The sequence below is a fragment of the Garra rufa genome, chromosome 21 (genome assembly GCF_049309525.1).
Source record: "Garra rufa chromosome 21, GarRuf1.0, whole genome shotgun sequence".
Lineage (NCBI taxonomy): Eukaryota > Metazoa > Chordata > Actinopteri > Cypriniformes > Cyprinidae > Garra > Garra rufa.
The window spans coordinates 36,453,919-36,471,131 of NC_133381.1; the positions used below are offsets into that span (position 1 = coordinate 36,453,919).

Here is a 17,213-nt window from a genome sequence, read left to right on the forward strand (position 1 = left end):
CGGCAGTAAACTGATGCCTCGTTCTATTTACGATTGGAATCTACGGCTGGAATACACTACATGACTTTCAAAATCTAAACAGATTTTTTAAAACACTTTTTAAAAGACTTTGCAAATAGTGACAGGAAAACGGGCCATCATACACGACACGACTGATGATCCAGACTTTAAAGTCGTTCCAATTACAAACTCACGCAGAAACGTGCTGAAAATCAGCTGAAAAATATCAAACATGTTTGATATCCTACAACTGTGTGGTCTGTGACCATCATTCACTACACAATTTTTCTATGGAATCTGTCAACTCAAATCTGCAGACTGGCTTTGACGTTCGGCAACTAGTGTCGACTGTAAATCAGCGGAAAATCGGGGCAAAAATCATGTAGTGTATTCCAGACTTTACTGACACAAAGTAGGCTACAAATTATTGGAAACGGTTGTTTTGTCACATTCAGTGTAGGCACTTTAGCTTGCACTGCAGCACAAAACAACATGTCCGGTGTAGACACGCTCCTGTACGTTTTTGTTTTTATTAAAAAGAATCGGTTCATTAGAGTTACACTTAACAGGTTTTGAATCATTAATAGAACTTGTTAATAGATGTCATTTGCTCAAAAAATCAAACTAAGTTCCACATGCTGCTCTCTCTTGTGTTTTCCACTATGGATTCAGTATAATGTTACAGCACCATTATTAATAACACAATTACAAAATAACAAAAAAAAAATCCTGCATGTGCGTAAATTATTAATGGATGTCAGTTGGTTGCAGACGTCATTTCTTAAAAACTGTAACCCTTTTACCTGATAACAAAAGATATCACATGGGTTTTTAGATTTTCTTTTAAATCAAAACATTAAAGTGTTCTGGCTCATGGAACTTTTTAAAGTTAAAAAAAAACGCTTGCGGTGACTTTTGACTTTCATCCATCAAAAAACTTGAGATGATTTGTGACGCCTCTTTACGCCCAGAATAAGGCATCAGAGCATACTGTCGTAATTAGGGAGACTTCACGTATTTTCCGTTCCAAAAACACAAGGCTTGCCTGCAGGGACTATTTTTCAAGCCAAAATTAGTCCCCAGGTACCAGTGCCGCTCCAGACAAAGCACGGCAAAATTAGACAGTGAGAGGCCCATCTTTCTGTTAAATGACCACTTCCCCTATTTAGCTCTTCAGACAGGAAGTAGTCACTAAGATAGAGAAAAAAGCTCTTCCTCAAAATGGCTTAAGTGGACAGACCCGTTTGAAGACAGAGATTAGACACGTGCTTGCGCTCAGACGCACGGAAGTGACCTCTCCTGGCTCTGACACACAATATGCAGGATGTTATGGTTTACTTAACACTTCATGGTGGTGTGCGGACAAGGTGCGCACTGCCCTCCACTCACGCGCTGCCATGATTTATAGCAGAAATGACCACTTTTTCCCTTTAGGAAGTCTTTGAGAGCTTTAACGAAGGATGCAGCTTTATGGTTTGGGGGTCTCCTTTTATACCTGGGCAAAAATCATGTCTGCAAGCCCATAAATCAGGTGTACGGAAATGGAAGGGGAAGGAAATTTGTTAAGATCAAGTAGTTAAGCTTCAGATAAAAGGATTAAAGGCAGATAGTGAAACGATCAGTCATGAGCAATTCAAAACATGTCAAAATACAGTGTATTTTGAGCAAATCATCCGCTGTTTCAACGATGCGGCCCTTCGTCCTCAGAAGGTGGCAGCAGACAGAACAAGACATGAAAGGGAGGAGGACACGGGTACACGCACCTGTTGTTTGTTTTTCTCCAGAAGGAGCAGGTTGAGAAAGTCGATTGGCTCCTTGGAGAGGCTGAGCTCATGGATAATGCATTACTCTCAGATGATGCGTGTCATATGGTCAAACATTGGTAATGAGCAGAACAACACATCACCTTAACATAAGGAACAACACACGCTTAATTTCTCTCCCCCTTCTCTCTCTCTCTCTCTCTCACTATCATCCATTATAAACCACTTGCTAAAAGACAGATTTACCAACAATGCGTATAGTAACTATGTGATACTGTCACTAAAGAATATTGTGTACTATAATCCAACAAACAAAAGAACCAAAACTTTTATACAGCAGAAGTCCTCAAAGTTGTTCAGGAAGCAGACCACTTCAGTAAAAAAAAAATTTAAACACAATAAACTGCGATTTTTTTTTTTATCATGTCCCAATTTGTTTAAACAGGCCTAAACAGACAAAAAAAAAACTTGTTTTTACCTTATTTTAAAACAGATATTTTGAAGTTGTAAATAAAACAAAGATTAAGAATTGAATTTCTTAATAAATTTTATTTTAGTCTTTCTACTTCAAAATTACACATGTAATTCAACACTTGCACTTTCTTGAATTTGAGTGAATTTGTCTTTCAGAGTAAATCAGTGTAGAGGTTGAACCAGTGTTGGGTGGAACTATTTACTAAGTAATTAGTTACAGTAATTGAATTACTTTTTTTCTCTTGGAAAAACTAAAGTAAGGGATTACTCTTACTTTTCAGTAGTTTAACCTCCTGAGACCCTGCGACCTCATATGAGGACATTACATTTTTGCCTCTTGCCACAAAGATAGTCAAATTTGTAAATCTTAGAACAGTTGGCCACATTTAGGGACACTGCCCCCATCATCTTGTGGTGATATCACAACATTACACCATTGTCAGTGAGAAGAAAATGGCTGGAAAATCAGCAAAAAAGTTCTACACCAGTTTCCGAAAGAAAAATGACCCAGGTAAAAAATCTATTCAAATTTTATGAATGAAACAAATTTATTTATGTACAATACTGTCTGTAGTATCATATGGGGATTCAAATTTGACATATTTTAGTAATAGTAACACTCTAGGACATCAGTAAATGTGAAGCACTCGTTTGAGGACATTGGGACTATATTATTGACTATATTATATGTTATTTATTCTACCATGTGGTTAGCTAAACTTAGGAATATTTAGGTGGAAAGCAAAAGAATTGAAAAACAACATTTGTCTGTGTGTGTGTGTGTGTGTGTGTGTGTGTGTGTGTGTGTGTGTGTGAGCAGAGTAAATCATGGTAAATCACACTTGAAACATGGTAAATCATAGTAAATAATACTACAATATGGTTTATCAAGGTGAATCATGCTAGAATCCTGATAAATCATTCTAGAATGACATCAAAATATGTTATCATTACAGCAAAACTTTCATTGTCAAGAGCAGAACGACTGCTCATGGCAATTGCAGACAACTTGGAGATGGTGGCCTTGAAAAACCCCATTGCAGAGCACAAGGCTATGGTTGCCGAGAGAGCTCAATGCGCTGCAACCTAAGAAAACACATGCAAACAGAAAAAAACAACAACAAATAATAAAAACATCTTCATCAGTTTGACAACACAGGCACTGCAAATCCTCGCAATGCAAACACAAATACGGAAACGCGCTACAAACACAAAAAGCGCGAAAAACACACGAACGTGCTGCAAACAATAAAAAAGCACTGCAAACAAAAAAAAGTGCTGCAAACACACAAACGTGCTGCAAACAATAAAAAATCGCTGCAAACACAAAGCGCTGCAAACACACAAACGTGCTGCAAACAATAAAAAATCGCTGCAAACACAAAGCGCTGCAAACACACGAACGTGCTGCAAACAATAAAAAATCGCTGCAAACACAAAGCGCTGCAAACACACAAACGTGCTGCAAACAATAAAAAATCGCTGCAAACACAAAGCGCTGCAAACACACGAACGTGCTGCAAACAATAAAAAATCGCTGCAAACACAAAGCGCTGCAAACACACAAACGTGCTGCAAACAATAAAAAATCGCTGCAAACACAAAGCGCTGCAAACACACGAACGTGCTGCAAACAATAAAAAATCGCTGCAAACACAAAGCGCTGCAAACACACAAACGTGCTGCAAACAATAAAAAATCGCTGCAAACACAAAGCGCTGCAAACACACGAACGTGCTGCAAACAATAAAAAAAGCGCAGCAAACAAAAAAGCGCTGCAAACACAAAAAAAGTGCTGCAAACACACAAACGTGCTGCAAATAAAAAAGCGCTGCAAACACAAAAAAAGCGCTGCACAAAAAACGCTGCAAACACAAAAAAGTGCTGCAAACACACAAATGTGCTGCAAACAATAAAAAAGTGCTGCAAACACAAAAAAAAATGCTGCAAACACAAAAAAAAATGCTGCAAACACAAAAAAAAGCTGCAAACACAAAAAAAAAACGCTGCAAACACAAAAAAGTGTTGCAAACACACGAACGTGCTGCAAACAATAAAAAAGCGCTGCAAACACAAAAAAAACCCGCTGCAAACACAAAAAAGTGCTGCAAACACACAAACGTGCTGCAAACAATAAAAAAGCGCTGCAAACAAAAAAGCGGTGCAAACACAAAGTGTTGCAAACACACGAACGTGCTGCAAACAATAAAAAAGCGCTGCAAACACACAAAAAAAACCGCTGCAAACACAAAAAAAGTGTTGCAAATAAGATGGAGCACAACGGAAATGTTTCAGGGGGATCTCAAAAAGTGACAAACCCATCTGGGAGCTGATTATTTGTTCAGTGGCTGTTGGTCAGAGCAGAGGTGTTGTCCGTGAAGAACTAAAAGGTAATAAAGATGAACTATCACCTTTTAGTTCACAGACAACACCTCTGCTCTGACCAACAGCCATTCACTTCGCTTTTTTATTATTTGCACCACGTTCGTGTGTTTGCAGCGCTTTTTTGTGTTTGCAGCGCGTTTCCATATTTGTGTTTGCATTGCGAGGATTTGCAGCGCCTGTGTTGTCAAACTGATGATGTTTTTTTTATTTATTTGTTGTCGTTTTTTTTCAGTTTGCATGCGTTTTCTTAGGTTGCAGCGCGTTGAGCTCTCTCGGCCACCGTACAAGGCTGCGCTGGGAAATACCGTGTGCCATGTATTACATGCAATGTGCGTCTGTGCTTGCAAAGTGAACGGAACTGCTTTGCAGCATTTTAACACCGGCCAATAGGGGCTATTCCAGACAGGCTGGAAAGATAGAGGGAGCTAGTTAGAAAAAAAAGTTCAAAGGCTGCTCTGCTGAATTCAACTGTTTTTGGACTGTTACTGTTACAGTTTGCACTTTAGCTTTTTTATTAGCCATGTTTCAGGCTGTTTACATTTTATGTAGGCTATACACTCTGATGTTTACATTTTCAAATAAACTGTGAAAATGTGTCAAATGAACTTTTTTTTACCAATGGAGTCTATTTGTGTCATACAGTAAGATAGACCCACTGTACTCGTATGAGGACATTCATTTTTGAGAGAACTACTTATTGTATTGAGCTGAAATTTTGAATTTTGACTAATTAGGACCTTCTGGCCCCAACAGCAAATAATATTTCATAAAGTTATGATAGACCCACTCACATGAGGACATCCTTTTATGCAAAAACTACTTCCTGTACAAAAACAAATTTTAGGTATTATACTTATTAGGTCCTACTTATCCCAAATAGCAAGAACAATTAAAAAATGCACACCAGGCAAACTCTCGGGTCTCAGGAGGTTAATTACAGTTACTTCTTATACTGTGTATAGGCTGTAGAACATTTATACAGTACTATAATGTATTTAACATCAAAATGTAAAGTCTAATCTTAAAATGCATGCTTTTTATGTACCCCTCTCATTTTAAATACTTTGATGAGTATATGGGTAACTCTTTAGTGTCCAATTCTCACTATTAACTACTTGATTATTAGCATGAATATTACTGGGATATTGGCTGTTTATTATTACTTAAAAGCACATATTAATCTTATTCTGCTTATTCTAAATCCTTAACAAGTCTTAAACTTAACTACTGCTTTACTAAGTATTAATAAGCAGTATTTAGGAGTATAGTATATTGAGCCAAAGTCATAGTTAAAAGCTAGTTAATAGTAAGAATTGGACCCTAATCTAAAGTGTGACCAGAATAATTTATGTAGTTATCTATTATTTATTAAAGACTTAAAAGAAGTTTCATGTCTATCCTTGTATCATTAAGTTGTTGAGGTTGATAAAGGATTTAGAAAGCAATTAGTAATAATTAAATACTTTTTGGAGAGAGTAATTTGTATAGTAATGTAATTACACTGTTGAAGATGTAATTAGTAACTAGTAATTACTTCCTTTTTTAGAGTAACTTACCCAGCACTGGGCTGAACTAAACACTATTACTATCAGAAAGAAAAAAACGAAAGAAAAAGTAATTCAGTTTTGTATTTTTACATTAATAGCGTAATTAATATTCTATTTATTAAAGCCGTATGAATCTCATCAAAGTGTGTTTAAGCATTTTACATTTATTCCAAAATAATAAGTCAAGGCAGTAACAATTTAAACAAGATATTTTGTCTGTGAACTTATGTTCAGCTATTCTTTTTAACAAATTTTTTGGATGATCAGTCATCAAAGCTCAGTAAATATTGGTCACAGACATGGGGATTTACTTGAAATTTCACCAAGCTGATTACTTATTAAAAACTCAGATCCTGTTTTCATGCTATTTTAAGTCTTATTTTGATGTAACAAAGTGGTAATATCTAAGTGTGTGAGTTGTTTACTTTTTAAACTTATGTTTTTAAATTAGTCTTTCCATTATTGTTAAATCAGACTGATTCAGGAAATAAAAAAAGTTTTAGTTATTCAAGTCAAGACCACTCATTACACTGAGAACCACTCCTTGACAGAAAGAGTAAGAAATTTCTAATAAAATAATTCTGTTTTATCTTTGCGTTAATCATTGTTTTTCTATTAATTTCTGAAAGAAAAGAAAAAACAACTCCAATCACATCTGATGATTCCTAAAAGCTTTCTTATCTTGTATCTAGTAGTAGAGGTGAATCAGTCAGGCCTACTAACACAGATTCCATTCAAAAACAACAATACCTGTTGCCACTGTACACCAGCCAGATGTCCTGCTTTCTGTACATGCCCACACCACTGTTCAGCAAAAGACCACATGGTTTTATCCTGTTTCACTCTTTTTGAACTAACGCTGCTTTGAAGAACTGCACTGTCATTTTTTGTTCTCCTACATCTATGATGCAGGCCATATTACAAAATATAATAACACGTATTTATATTTCACGTGGCAGCTCCGAGCAGACCTCTATGCATTTTTCCAAATGTCAGTATCGCATTGTAATCACGGAAGCAAATCTTCTGGGAGAATAATTAGAAGCATCCCATTCACTGTTTTTTTTTTCTTTCTGTTTTTCATTTCAGCGCCAAAAAAAAGCTTGTAAACAAACCACAAAGCACCACGAGAGGTCGAGCAGTTTGAGTGCATCGCCATTCACCTGTACTGCTAAGGTAAATCAAGCATGGGGCATTTCAAAGACTAATTGCCAGGTACATCTCAGCAGAAAGAAGTGTTTATGGGTAATCATCAGCAGGTGGGGTGCTTAATATGGTGGATGGGTGGCCAAAAAAACCTCTCCGTTTTACCAAGCCATGGAAAATGACCCAAATAAATGCAGCACGCTCTGAGCAAAACCTGGAAAACCTTGCAGCTAAATGAATCCCTAGTTTTCCCTCTTCAATCTAGTGGACATTTTAAAGGCATCTGACGCTGATCTATTTTAACATCTTTTAAACATACGATTTTTAATTGTGGTGCAAGTTTAATGTTTGATTTTCCAAATTTCAGTTCTCAAAGAAATGACAACAATAATCCTACACCTTTCTAACCTTCTAACCCATCATCATCAAATAGGCACAAATCTCCTTTTCTCCAACTAAATGCAGACATTGTTGCTTACAGCTGTGACCTGATGTGGCTCCACCCTTAATCAAACAGATTACCGCTTGAGTCAATTTAAACAGTGCATTATTTGATCCAGAGTCAGAAATAGACATATTAGTACTTGCATTAACATAATCAGGCATTAACCATTGCATGTTCAGTACAGTAAGTAAAGTATCATGTCTTCCTTCAAGACAAATTTCATTCAGCTAGAGTGAGCATAACCCTAATTAGTAATTATTTACTTATTTTCACCATATTATGTCAGCGTAATATCCTTGTTACCGTCCAAACAGCCTGAGGCTTTTCCTTACGTGCTTATCGGAAGAAAGAGGCAAAGTGTATTGTGATTTCAGTAAGGATAATCCTAATTGATTTTCATTAAGTGCACTGCTGTAGAGCCCATGACTGGCCTACTTTCTCGACGTTCGAATTAATCCTTTATCCCCATTTTTATAGGAGAAAAAAAAATCCTAAGGACTGTCTCAGTAGCGATTTATGTGTTCAGCAATTTGATCAAAAAAACACAGAGGATGAACACTAATTGTCTATTGTTTTTATGATTATTCATTCTCCGGATCTCTGTCATCCATTTTTGCTATTGAAGTATTCATAGCACACAGAATAATATATCGTGACATCATTTGAACAGTCTCTCTGTTATGATGATGCTTATGTGAACAGTAGCAGACTCTCAAAATGTAGCCAAAAATAATTTTAAAAGGCACAAGCATTTAACCAGCAAGTATTTCCTTTTCTTTCTTCTATAGAAGTGTCTGACCACAGTCAAATAAGCAACTAAACCTGTGATGAGCATTTCACCAAGCACAGTTTTCCATATCATGTCGATCAGACTGTAAAAGGATTTTTTCTCTCTTATGTTTTAAGCAAATTTGCTCTTCAAAACATCCATTAAATAGCAACAACGTGTTTATTTTATATTCACATTTTATTCAGATGCACAAGCACATGCATGAGCTGACAATTTCATCAAGGCTAACGCCGTGATGCAACAACCCTTTCAAAAGGTCCTCTCCCCTCAGTGTATTTTTTCGGGGCCATTTCCAGGATTCTAGGTCTTTTTTTTTTCTTCACAGAGTGGGAAACATAAAAATAAAACAACAAAAATAAGCCCCCCTGACAAACTGGACGAGTTCAGTGAAGTTGCAGGAGGACTGGAGTGGAGAGGAAGCAGATAGGATTGTTTGCTGAAAAGGCTGCCTCAGTTCAGTGCACTGGTGTCTGAAGACCTCTATTCATTCTGAAGGCCAGAGGGGCCGTGGCAGTCTGGGTAGGGTCCCGCAGGCACTGAGGCACGGGGCCAGGCCTGGTCCTCTCCGCACTGCCAACTCGCCTCAAACCCTGACCTAACGGCCAGACGCGACAGGAGGGAGCAGGAGAGCGAGAGCAATTTAGTCTCAGCGGCTACTCATTCATTCAAAAGCTTATCACAGGCAGGGCTCACGATTGTGTAATTACGTGTTAAGTTTAAGACCTCGGCAGTGAATTTAAGGGGAAAAAACACTGCAGAGAAATGAATAAATACATACAGGCACTATGGAATAAGCAACCGGTTAAAATGCTGGCCTGTTTTTGGAGGTCGCACAAATGAATAATTTCAAAAGTCTTCCTAAATTGCTTTGTGTGCCTTGAGACAAACAGAAAAATAATAAAAGTAATGCATTTCAAAAGTGACATTTAAGAGTTTAGCTGGAATTTCCTAAGCCAAGTATCTACAATCTAATACCCATATGTGACCCTGGACCACAAAACCAGTCATAAGGGTCAGTTTATAAAAATTGAGATTTATACATCACCTGAAAGCTGAATAAATAAGCTTTCCATGGTTAGAATACGACAATATTTGGCCGAGATACAACTATTTGAAAATCTAGAATCTGAAAAAAAAAAATTAATACTGAGAAAATCGCTTTTAAAGTTGTCCAAATGAAGTTCTAAGCAATGCATATTATTAATCAAAAATGAAGTTTTAATTCAAATTGTATCCTAATATATTTACGGTAGGAAATTTACTAAATATCTTCATAGAACATGATCTTTACTTAATATCCTAATGATTTTTAGCATAAAAGAAAAATTAATAATTTTGACGCATACAATACAATGTATTGTTGGCTATTGCTTTTGTGGTCCAGGGTCACATATGGAAAGTGCATATGGCTTTCTTTGCAATCTCATCTATTCTATTAATGACTACCAAAATAGTAGGCGTTTTAACATCTAAATTGGCAATTTAATAAAGATCTCTTTCTCTTTCAATCCTACTGTGACTTTTTTAGCTGAAGAAACTGACCTTTCAACCTAGAGCGTGTTTGCGTTAAGGCTTCGCTCTGTCCATGGCACTAAACAGTATTGATTGTTAGTGTTTACCAGGGACGGTTTTAGTAAACAGTAGGTATAATCGTGTAGAATTAAGCCGGTATCTGATAGCATAGGGTTCATCAGTCCCATAAGAGTTGAGAACTTACTTCGGTCACATTTTCCAGCCACACTTTAAACACCTCTGAAACCATTATATTCTGTTACCTCACATCTTCTCATCAGCCTTTTGTTTTCCCTTCTTATTTTTCAGCGTGACGGTAATGGTTACATGTCGTAACATCGTTTCCGCGTCGCAATACCATATTCGATTCCCTGCTCCGACAGTCTTGTAAATGAATCCAGCATGTCACATTGTCACATCGAGAGCCTCCCATTTTCGCGGAGTACCAGGGGTCTCTTAAACACTGCCCACTCTTAGTGCCACATCCTTTTTCCTGAAGACCTCCAAGACCCCTTCAAGCATAAGAGCTTTTAGCTAGCCTGCGCTAATGTGTAGAATAATAGCTACTCCCTGAATCTTGATGGCCCCTGGAAGCTGACTGAATTTGTGCACAACAGCATCTACAGTGCAGTAATATTCCCCTTTTTATATCTATTCTTGTGTGCTGCCACCCCTAATCTAGTCTTATTACATCTCTCCCCTTCTATTCTCTTTGCCTCATATGGCCTTTCAATTTTAGCGTGATTAGTAAGGTGGAGGATATTATCTGTTCTGCTCATAGACGTGACAGAATATTATGGAACAAGACTAATATTACAATTATGCAGTGCTTCGCAACTAGAGAGAAAGAAACAAATGTTGCTGTCATATCAGCACATAGACTTTGGGTGAGTCTTTGCAAAATGTCCTGCAGAGTACATACACTTTCAAGGATTTTTGTTAGTTTGAGCTTTAAAGTACATCCGAGAGCAGTTTTTCCAGTGGTGTCTCATGCTAGGGTTCAGGTAGCAGGTCATAGATCAGCATGAAAGGGCAACGTCAGTGTCCACACAGCATTAGATACTGTTTATCTGTTGGCAGTCTATCCCACTGATCCTCTCTTTACCACTAGCCCCCAGGACATCTGTAATCCACAGAAGTGACATATGAAGCCCAGTTGATTTCTTTTTTTTTTCCGCCTTGTTTGTTGATATTGCATCTGAATTGCTAATTTATTTGGGCCATCAACTTTGCTCCTTTGAATAAACGCATACTCTAACTGCAGGATGGATTAAACTTATACAAACCCTCTCTCAGTCAGTTATGCAAACCGTAGCAGCTTACTATGAATAACCGACGTATCTTGGAAACACCACAACACCAACTTATCCTAAGCAAAACACATGAAATAGAATACAAATCCACTCTGCGTTTCCGGGTGGCCTTTAGACAAAACTACCCACAGAAGTGCCATGTTGCAATTAGATGTGCACTACAATTGAAATAGACCTCTTCTAAAAAAATTATGGAAATAAGTCATTGACTGTCTATATTTAGCACACATATTGTTGCATAAACAAATAAAGTCTCAAAACTCACTGAGTTTTAATAATTCGAATTCTATTCGAATTACTATCGCTAGCACAGTGCTAATTATGGGGTGTGGCCGTGGGGGCGTATTCAGGAAGTGGCCTGTTTTTATATTTTAGTAGCGTTTTAAATAACCACAAAAAATTGCAGATACAAGTTAACAGTTCGCTAAATATAAACGTTCGCGTACAAAACCCGACTTTATGTTAGTAACCATAGCGTACACGTTCCATCGCTGTCACATCGTACATCAACAAACACGTAGCTTACTGTTATCTTGTATAGCTTTATGTATTATATATATATATATATTTATTTATTTTTTACACAACAAAAGCGTTTGTATTTTTAGAACATCTTTAAGATATGCTACTTGATGTTTAGCTACTATATATGCGCTAGGGGCGCCAAAAAACATTCGGATTGCGTGATACGAAATTCGTCCGATTGAGGAAATTACTTAAAAAAATGCCACCCTCTTGAAAGTCATTAAATAATTAGCAGAGTTATTAGATGTAGCCTGTACACAGAGTAAGGTCTAACTGATAGCTGCCTAACTGTAGCATTTCAGTGCGGTGTTGAAGCAGGGGAACGGATGCTGGCACTCAGACGCGGAAAGCAAATAAAGTTGCAATGCCATCGGAATTTAACTTATGTCCTGTTGCAAATACAAAACAAATATCTAAATTAAAATGAGTAATTTATGTCGATACCTTCAAGTCCTTACTTTCTCGTAATATCTGTGGGCTGAGTGGAAAAAAGGAGTGTGGAAGAGCAGGTGAGCACATTGTCTTTCAAACAGACGGCGTCGAGAAACGGGTGTAATCATTTTGTTCAGACAAAGTTTCGTTTATTTTTTGCAGTCTCTTTGCAAATGTATTCTTTTCTATTTCTAGCTACAGTTTAATTTAACTTGGCAATGGCATTGACAACTTCTGAATTGTTGCGTAAAATAAAATCAATCACTTTCCGTGGACATCAAATAATTATTAGTATTTTCGATATGATGTTTAAGTGCTTAGTCTTTATCCCTCGCGAGTCTAAGACATTAAGTAGCTGAGTGTCCAGCACAAAGGTGACAGAGAGATCAGAGGTGGCGGTGTTAATAAACAGGTTTCCTCTACACCTAAGAGGCGTTTTCCTTCTCCAAACACTATTGCTTTAATGTTGTCATGTATTTTTCCACTAAGCTCGCACTCCGAGCGTGCCTTTGGGGAAAGATGCTAACAAAATAAGTTGGAACACCTGTTTTGGAAAAGAAATTCATTGCAGCTAAAATCCTGCCTTCCCAGTCGTTTATTCCCTCACAATAACATTTGCTTGCGACATGGAAACTGAGTGAACAACACGCCTTTCCTTTTGTCCTCGTTCAAGGAAAAGAAAAGGGCTTGTTGCTGTGAGAGTGAATCCTATTCTGAACTTGAAGAAAAGTTTTTTTTTTTTAATTCAGTTTAGTTTTTTTTTTTTTTTCAAAAATAAAAACATAATCCAGTCAATACTTATACGTGCTGAAGAAGGAATACTGTCGGGTGAAAAAAATACTCACCATCAGGTAAAAATCTCGAGGGATGCATGGTATTAAAAATATGTAACATAGTAAAATAGTTAATATAGATAATAACATATGTGGATAATAATCGAACATAATAATAATAGTAATGTAATTAATTGTATATTATTAATAAAGATTTGTTTTGAACGCATTTGCAGATGTCTTTTCTAACCCACAATTTGCAAAGAGAATTTTGATTAACACGTACAGTAAATAATCTCATTAATAGGTCAAACAGCTGCGCTGCTGTCATTTGCTCTGACAGCCCAAACATGCTTTGGAATGAATGAGACCACTGAAATGTGCTTTGGAGGGTTTTTCAATAGCGGTTTTTTTAGGATACCACAATTAATTATGTCTGATATCACAAGAACTGCTTGATTTATTTTATATGTGGGCTTGTATGCTGCAATTTATTTTGTTTCAATAAAGATATTTTAACCATTACTCACGACACTTTGCAGGTTCACATCACATTTCGTTCAAATGAGCTGCTACAGAACACAACGCAGTGGCTTTAAACCACAAAAAAGAGGGAAAAACTTTTACATTTACTGAGGAAAACGTGCAATGTGCGGCGCTTTGAATAAACTTTTTAATTTCAACAAAGAGCAGGAACAGCGACTACAGAAAAGTAGGTTAAGGCTTTGAGAAATCTGCTTACATGCTGAAGCACCTGATAGGATGGTGAGAAATCAACATTTGATTGGCTAATGGCTCTCTAAATAATGTGTCCAAATAATCCTATGGTATTTTCTTCCATAAAGCAGAACTTTATTTTAGCGTGGCAATTCAAATCTATGAGCAAGACAGATGTAAATGCAATTGGTACGTGTGCTGCACAGCAGCAGTCTTGTGTAAATTTGTGCGTCTGTGCGTAAATCAAACCTAAAAAAAAAAAAAAAAACTTAGGACAGACAACAATGTTGTATTCTATTACAGGTATTAGTCAAATGTTCATAATATTTTTATATACTTGTCTTATTGATTGATCATAAAGAGCACACATGATAGACACATGCCATATTTTACAATAAGAGCCTCCCTTGCGTTTTTGGGATGATCTTACGGTTTCATCTCTGTAGGAAGAACCGTATTAAGATAACAATTTGAAAGAACATGTCAAAGCTTCAGCAGATTCTTCATCTGCTGACTGTGGAGGCTAGGAGGAGGGATCTAAAGTAAGAGCAAGGTCTTAAGTAGAAAGAAGCCCATAGCTCAAAGACAACCTTGGCAAGTGAAACTATTTTCACGAACCCAGGCACGAACGAGGTCGAGGCTGCGGTCACTTCTCGGGGCCTGCATACCACATTTCATGAATGTTGTGAGTTGGGTCTTATTTTTAAACATGGTGATGAAATATACTATTCGCATGATATTATAATATAGAAATAATACGAGAGCAATTAGAAAAAAATATAGTTTTGTATTTAGTTTTCTGGAAAAAAAAATATAAAGTTGCATCGCAAGTGCACTTAATAATATAACATTGGTGCGATTTATATTTCAAATGCATCGTGATGAGCATGCATCTACACTGACGGAGTGTATAACATTTCAGTCAGCACAAACAGCGCTTGTACATCATGGAAAGAATAAGTTTAACAAAATCCACACAGAGAACATATTGTTTAAAAAGTGCGTATCCTTACAGATATCCCACAAAGGTCCCCGTATCATTGGTTTTTGCTCGAGCGGAGTCTTCAACTTCACTTGTTTTGTATTCCTCTAAATCCAGCGGACTGCTCTTATTGGTAGGTGCGAGCGTTACATCACAATGATTATGACGCGCCGTCTTCCTGCTTCCTTCAGCCGCGTCTTAAAGTGAATCTTGTTGGTGCGAGCGCGCGCTCTCAGCCTCCTCCTGGCCGCGTGCGCTGAGACATACAGTTTTCATGCAGAGAGAGGAGCGGCGCACAAGAGCTCTTTCTCTATCTCACTCTCTTCGCTCTCGCTTGTCCCGAGAAATTACAATATTCATCACGGGGCGAGCAACCCTCTGTATTCTCTGTTACACTATCGTGAAGAAGCTCAATTCGCTCTCATCTTCAGAGTAAGTAACCTTGTCATTTGCGCTAGCGCTGAGTTTTGTTCTACTACTGATGACTTTTCATGTGATGCGCTGTATCGCTTTATCCTTTACGCTCTGCGGCTGCTGATATTTTAACTTTATCATAAGACCGTCTTATTTTTGAGGGACTGCATCTTTTCCGTAAAGTAAGTATAAATACGCTCTTGTAATATTGCTTGTAGACTTTGGAGACGCGACGCGAAACATTTACGTTCAGTTCTGAACTTGCCGTTTATTCTTCGCGATAGGACAGTCTAGTCTGTCTCTTGTGAGGTTTATGCCGTTTTTACATTTTCTGTAGCTTTATTACTTCCGTTTGCTTTTTGTCAGCCGTCTGTTGTTTTTATGACAACAACAAATTACCGCGTCATTTACATAGATGCGCTCGCTGAATTTACGGTATCTCGTAAAAATAAAGGTTTCGAAAGGGTAATGTCATAGGAGAATCTTTTAAGTTTCAGAAAGAACTTATTCATTCTTGTTTAGAAAGCCACCTTACACTGCTTTAAAGAGCCGAGAAACAACGACAGTGAAGTGAAGAATCTATAATGTAATATCAAGAACTTTTTTGATCTTTCTAACCAAACTGCCAACTACAAAATAATGGTTCTTGATAAAACGATGGCTACCATTGATGAACAAGTGATGAACCTTTATTTTTAGGAGCGTAAGCTTATACTGAGCGCCTCTGACTTTTACTGCCACTCCAGCTTGACGCGTTACTTCATCATCATCATCATCGTTTTCTGACGTGAAAGCCAGATACATCAAAGCTTTGCTTCAGTTTACGGTCACATCAAAATTACATGTTTAGGAAAGAATAGCCGGTGTATATAAAGCCGTGAAGTCTGTTTTAGATGTTAAGAGTCAAAACTAATGTAATATTTTAGGTTTGAGGTCTACTGTATTACACTGTTCCTCTAAAGGCAGGATTTTCGCTCACGGCTGCGAGGAGAAAATATATAAATCATCATTTTCCTAACTTTGGACTAATGTTGAACTTTTTAACTTCGGATATTTTAAACTATATATTATGTTTCTGATAAAAGAAAAAGTAGACTAGAGGTGTTACGGATCAAATCTAGCCTTTTTATGGGTCTCTAGGTTGACTGAGAGACTGAGTGAGGGGTCATTGGGTCTTTAAAGGTTCAAAACTGCGATATCCGAGAACTTGCTGGTGACTTCATAAATGTTTTGGCTATTTAACACAGCAGCCGAATCGTGTGTCTTAACATATGTACTATGAATTTCATTTTTTATCACAACTTTTTGGGTTGAAGTATTCAGCTTGAAATATTCGGAGAGAAGAGGTGCGCATAGGACACAATAACCATATGAGGTGAAAGACGTCTAAAACGAACAGATTTTGTTGCCTTCTTTTCTTTACTTGTCAGGTGTCTATATTTAGTGACAGCAAAAGCAGTATTTCCGCTGTTTCATACTGTAAATGTAAACTTCTGACTATGTTAATGGGTCTTAAAGAACAATTGTTTGAAGTCGGTGTATGTCACAGAATATTAGATATTTATTCAAGAAATTTGCAAACGACTATTTGTTATGGCCGTACTGGTCAATGTGAAGACGCTGTCACAATATACTACTGCGCTTTTTCTTTTCCCTTTAACATTTTATTTGTATGTTTGGAGGAAGTAGTCGCGTTATTCAGTACCTGCCTACCAAAGCTGTGCACTTTATCCTCATTGCGAGATGAAATCGCTTGGTCTATTTAAAGTGCGTTACATTCATAGCGAGCAAGCTTTTTAATATGCACGGAGAACTCAAACTTTTTATAATCTGATTTGAGCGCCATGTATAATGTTGGCCGATCTTAAATCTTCGTCAACTTGTAAAACTAGCCTTTATTACACTGTATTATCCACAAAAGGGGTTTGCTTTGAATTCATTTGATCAGCCGCAAACCAATTGTTTTTGTAAACACAAAATTTAATATACTTGTTG

General features: G+C 37.2%; 1 protein-coding gene across 3 annotated transcripts in view; it reads left to right on the forward strand.

The window, feature by feature from the left end:
- Positions 1–14,399: 14,399 nt before the first annotated feature.
- The window catches only part of prox1a (prospero homeobox 1a), a 35,429-nt gene continuing 32,615 nt past the window's right edge, over positions 14,400–17,213 (forward strand). The window contains exon 1 of one of the 3 annotated variants that reach the window (XM_073826928.1): positions 14,400–14,507. The gene's annotated coding sequence lies outside the window, so the exon portion shown is untranslated. Of the gene's footprint in view, positions 14,508–14,682; positions 15,237–16,411; positions 16,594–17,213 lie in introns of those variants that run through there. The other 2 variants (XM_073826927.1, XM_073826929.1) reach the window with 2 other exon arrangements.